At 41.9% G+C, this 5,572-nt stretch overlaps 1 pseudogene; it reads right to left on the bottom strand.

The window, feature by feature from the left end:
* Positions 1–4,072: 4,072 nt before the first annotated feature.
* LOC121458791 lies at positions 4,073–5,131 on the bottom strand (annotated as a pseudogene).
* Between the last annotated feature and the right edge of the window lie 441 nt (positions 5,132–5,572).

The following is a 5,572-nucleotide window of genomic DNA, read 5'->3' as shown; positions in this document are numbered from 1 at the left end:
GTCTTTGAAGAATTTTGCTGGGATTTTGATGGGCATTGTATTCAATCTGTAGATTGATTTTGGTAAGAAATATGATGGATCTTGCTTGACAGAGTTATATCGGCTCAAATATTTGAAAAACAGGCCATTGACTAACTCTATGTGTCAGGTTATAGAGCTCAGCAGTCAACATATGTAAGGGCAAAATCAATCTGTCTCTTGTTAGTGACATCCCCTCTCCTAAGAAAGGGTCTACTCTTTTTTAAAGTCCATATAGAAAATTTTATTTAATCTTAAAAGTGCATTTTTTGGTGTATTGAGACAGGGTTTCTCTGTATTTTGGAGCCTGTCCTGGAACTAGCTCTTGTAGACAAGGCTGGCCTCAAACTCACAAATATCTGCTTTCTGCCTCCTGAGTGCTGTAATTAAAGGTATGCACCACCACCGCCCGGCTAAAAGTGCATTATTATCATCACTTTAAAGATCACTTTTTGGTATCAGTTTCAAATACTTTCTTTAAGTGTATTGCTGCTCTTATCTCTGTTTCTGTTCTCCAGTGTTTCTAAGTCATTGATAGTTTCATTTCATTTCTTTCAAGTTATGTTGATTTCTATGTAGAGAGAGCAATGTCTCCTATACATTAGGCTTGCCTCATGCTATGTAATTGAGAATTGTTTTGAACACCTACCTAATCCCGCCTCTGCTGCCCAGTTCTGGGAAGACAGTCCTGCAACTCCTTCCAGGTTTGTCCTTCACTAGTCAGTGAGAAAGGAAAATAGAGCAGTTAATGAGTGTCTGCTAGTCATTCTGGCTTTTATTGGGGACTTAGAAATGAAGAGGGATTGGTATAAGAATTGAACTCAATGATCAACTTTGAAGTTGGTGGAGACACAGTGCAGGAAGTGAGAGGTTGCACTGTGGTTAAGGGCTTTCCTCCTTCAACTGTGATTACTTATGTGGAATCAGTTAGTCAATTGTGATGCTGTATGATTGTCCTGATTGACCATTGTGTGCAGTCCATAGACAATGGCAATCTGGGTATGGGACTGACCTTATCTTGAAATCTAATTGCGATATATACAATATTTCATCAAAAATAGATGATCTGTGTAAAATGTTGTGTCCCTGCTTAACAGGACTGTTACTTTTCTGGATAAGATCTTCATCTTTAGGGAAAATACATGAGAAATATTTATTGTGCTCTAATACAAATCCTTAGTCTCTGGAGCACATGACCATATAGTGTGTTTCAAGTTTTCAAAATAATTTTTGAGATTAAAACTTCATCATGTCCACATTGTCTTTGCTCCCTCCAAGCCGTAACATATCCTGATTGTTTTCTAATTCATGGTCTGTTTTTGTTTAACAACAGTTACAAAATAAGCACAATTACACAGGAACAGTGATTCCTTTATGACTGTGACCTGTGTTTGTCTTCAGGATTTCCCATCTCTGAGGGAATGGGATGGCTGCACTGGAAAGTGAGTGTGCAATGCAATGTGCACACAAAGGACCCTGTGCTTTGGATGAAGAATAGGATGTGCTATAGGGGAGTGGAATAATGTGTGCTAAATACAAATGTTCTAATCTAGGCCCCTGTCTTCTGGGCTGGGAGGGCAGACTGGAAGGACTGTGCTGTCCGAGTCTTTTGATATCTGATCCTTCTATAGGGGAGCGGCTAATATTTTGAGGCCCAGCGATGTGGCCCTAACCATTAAGGAATTCTGGGAAGGGTTAGAAGTGGGGAGTACTAGTAGCAGACAGTTTGTGGGTTCTTTCCATGATTCTATTCTTCCTCTGTAGTAGGAGTTGGAAGGAAGATCACAAGCTATACCATGGCGAGTGTTGGGTGTTCAGGCTTGTTGAACTGTCATTTCTGCTGTGACATGGACTGATCATGAGCCAGCATGTAGTTATGTTGGTCCATGTGGTTCATGTTGGCAGTGGCCCTTGTTCTCTGAGCCTCCCCGTATATGAATTTATTGGGGCAGGGGAGTCTCTGGAAATTCAGGATATGATCGTGATTGTCCAGAGTACACATGTGGACACTGCTCTTGGTGTGCAGTGGGAAGAGAGATTAGAAAACTGAAGGTCTGAATTCCAGAATTTCTCAATATTGCATTCCAATTTCAGGTTTGTGTTATAAGGATTACAAATAGTTTAGGAACTGGTAGGAAATGATGATATTGACCTTCTAGCAATGCATGATCAGAATGCTTTTAATGTCATCCTGCCACTTGCTGCAATGGTGTGATCCAGTGAAGCTTTCTTCCAGGGGGAAAAGGAGTTTCTGATCTGAAGAGATTTCTCAGGTGTGCCTTGTATTGGACAGGTAGATAGAGCATAATCCACATCTTGGAGCATAATCCATGTAGCAGAAAATAAATTTAAACCATTTTTTTTGTTTTCCATAAACAACATTCTCCATGACACATTATTTTAAGAAACCCCATCCCTTTTAAATGAGTTTAAGAAAATAAACAAAATCCAGCTCCCACCTCCTTATTCCCACTTCTTCCCATTCCTTTTAAATAAAAGGGGGAAATGTAAAGATAAAATAAAACAAAACAAGAACACCTGATAAATAAATAAAAAAACACTGCAAAACTTTCCAAAACAAAGTACTGTATTTCTCTAAGGTAAGTAAAATTTACACTGAATCCACTGGGAGTGAGTTCTTTCTGGTAATAACTTGCAAAGAAAGACACTCAAGACAGAAAAATAAACAAAAAAGCAAACAAAATAGTTCACCAAAAAAACTGGAGAGGCTGGAGCTCTGAGGAAAGAAGGGTAGCGTGTGCCTAGACCTGGTAAATCAGAAGCAGGCAGGGACTGCAAAAGACAGAGAGAAGATGAAGGAAGAAAGTAAGCTGAACAGATTGGTGCCCTTCCAGAACTCTGTGTAAAAAGAGTTCTACTACCTGTACCCACCTACCCTTGAGCATTCCCAAAGAGAGTGAAGTGGAGCAGAGGAACAGGAAACAGTTTGCACATTTTTGAAGTGTCCATGTTGAATCTCCATAGGAAATATGTCACACCTGCCCCCAGAGCAGGTCCCTATAGTTAATTTTAGGATTCTCCCCCTTCCACAGCATAACTTTTTTTAAAGATTTATTTATTTTTTTATTGAAAAAAAAATTTCCGCCTCCTCCCAGCCTCCCACTCCTCCCTCCCTCCCCCCACTCCTCTCCCTCTCCCCCCACTCCTCTCCCCCTCCCTCTCAAGTCTGAAGAGCAGTCAGGGTTCCCTGCCCTGTGGAAAGTCCAAAGTCTAGGAAGGTGAACATCCAAACTGGCTAGGCTCCCACAAAGCCAGAACATATGGTAGGATCAAAACCCCGTGCCATTGTCCTTGGCTTCTCATCAGCCCTCATTGTCCGCCATATTCAGAGAGTCCGGTTTTATCCCCTGCTTTTTCAGTCCCAGTCCAGCTGGCCTTGGTGAGCTCCCAATAGATCAGCCCCACTGTCTCCGTGGGTGGGTGCACCCCTCTTGGTCCTGACTTCCTTGCTCATCTTCTCCCTCCTTCTGTTCCTCATTGGGACTTTGGGAGCTCAGTCCAGTGCTCCAGTGTGGGTCTCTGTTTCTATCTCCATCCATCGCCAGATGAAGGTTCTATGGTGATATGCAAAATATTCATCAGTATGGCTATAGGATTTCAGGTTCCCTATCTTCAGCTGCCCCAGGAACTAACTGGGGGCCTCGCCTTGGGCACCTGGAAGCCCCTCTAGGTCCAAGTCTTTTCCCAACCCTAAGATGGTTCCCTTAATTAAGATATGTGCTCCCCTGCTCCCCTATCCAACATTTATTTATTTATTTATTTATTTATTTATTTATTTATCCCTGCAGGCCAGCAGAGGGCACCAGATCTCATTATAATTGGTTGTGAGCCACCATGTGGTTGCTGGGAATTGAACTCAGGATCGCTTGAAGAACAGTCATTTCTTTTAAACTCTGAGCCATCTCTTAGCGCCCCAGTATATCTTTTTTATAAAACATTTTTTCCCATCGAGGTCATCGTTTGTTTTCTATCTTTTTAAATTCTTTTATTCCCTTCTTTCCTCTTTTTCCCTGTCTCTCCTTCTAATACTTTTTTAGTAAGGGGAATACCATGATATCACTCTAGCCTGGCCCTTGTAGACTTGATCCCAGGGCCTGCTGTTAAAACCACTATAGAATCGAGACAGGGAGATGTTGTAATTGGTAGTCTGGGCATGGTATTGGATTTGTGGGAAACCCCTGTCTGTTGTAGTGATGAGAATCATCTTGATTTGTCTCACTCTAAACAGGGACTCACCTAAAGCCAGGGAAGTCCTCACTGACTCTTTGTCTAAGAAGTCTACATCTTCAAACCCTTTGCCAAGGCCACTGAATTTGTCACAGACTGACAAATTAGTAACACGGTTGACTGAACCACAGCCACGAAAGTGAGCTTCCAACTCTTCTGCTGTTGCACCAAAGTCCACATTGCCAACATAGATGGAACTGGCATCAGCCTCCATCTTCTCCTCAAGAGATGACCACTGAGCCAGCATTGTCTGGGGTTGTACTCTTATTTTGGGGTTGTATTCTTATTCATCTGCTTCTTTACCTCATTTTGTAGCTCCTTTAATTTCTCATTCTCTTCCTCTATCTCCCTGACTCCCTGAAGCTTTGATCACTTCTATCTCTGGGTCCTCAATGATGCTGTCCTTGAAGTGCTCATTCTGGCTTCTGGGGACTCCCCAGCTGGTCCCAGAACCTGTAGCTGAAGGATCCTCATTCCCAGCCTCCCCAAAGGCCCCAGGCCCACTTCTCAGGCAGGGATCCCCAACCACCTGCTTCCCCCACTGTTCTTCAAATCATTTTTCTAGGTTGTTTGTGATTGGGCATCAGTGGAGCAGCATTTATCTAAAACAGAAGAAAGCACAAGGGCTTGGAGAGCCATCACAAGCAATCTCTTCTGTTTGCAAAGAGAACATCTATATCATGAGACTTCTGTCCTTAGAAGACAGATAAGTAATTAGAGGTCAGAAACAACAGTTTATGGGTCACTATGAGATCACTGCTTTTTCTGTTGGCTAACACAGATGTTACTCACTGCCATCAAGGTTCCTGGAAGAAGAACAGCAGGCATAATAAAATTCTGTATGATGTTAAAACCTACCTAACATGATTATACTTTCAACTGTAATAAGTAACAAACTACTAATATGCAGTACTTTGTATCTTAATTACTTGATAATAATAGCTTTCAAGGACTAAACATTTTCTTTTTTCTTTCTTTTTTTTTCTCGCAACAAAGTTTGTTCTCAGAATTAGGGATATCATTTAGGGGTTGATTATAATTGGTATAGGGTTGCAAGATGGAGAGAAAATTTGAGGCTGAGGGATCACTTTGAAAAAAATGGGAAAATTGGATGGGATAATAGATTAGTGTGAGCTTACTCACACTAATAATAATAGTGAGTTGGGGCTGGAGAGATGGCTCAGAGGTTCAGAGCATTGCCTGCTCTTCCAAAGGTCCTGAGTTCAATTCCCAGCAACCACATGGTGGCTCACAACCATCTGTAATAAGGTCTGGTGCCCTCTTCTGGCCTGCAGGCATATGCACA

This window comes from Microtus oregoni, unplaced genomic scaffold (genome assembly GCF_018167655.1).
Source record: "Microtus oregoni isolate MIOR12 unplaced genomic scaffold, Mior012 000018F_ref0000195, whole genome shotgun sequence".
Classification (NCBI taxonomy): domain Eukaryota; kingdom Metazoa; phylum Chordata; class Mammalia; order Rodentia; family Cricetidae; genus Microtus; species Microtus oregoni.
Note: the sequence above shows the minus strand (reverse complement) of the source record. Positions and strands in the feature narration are given on the sequence as shown.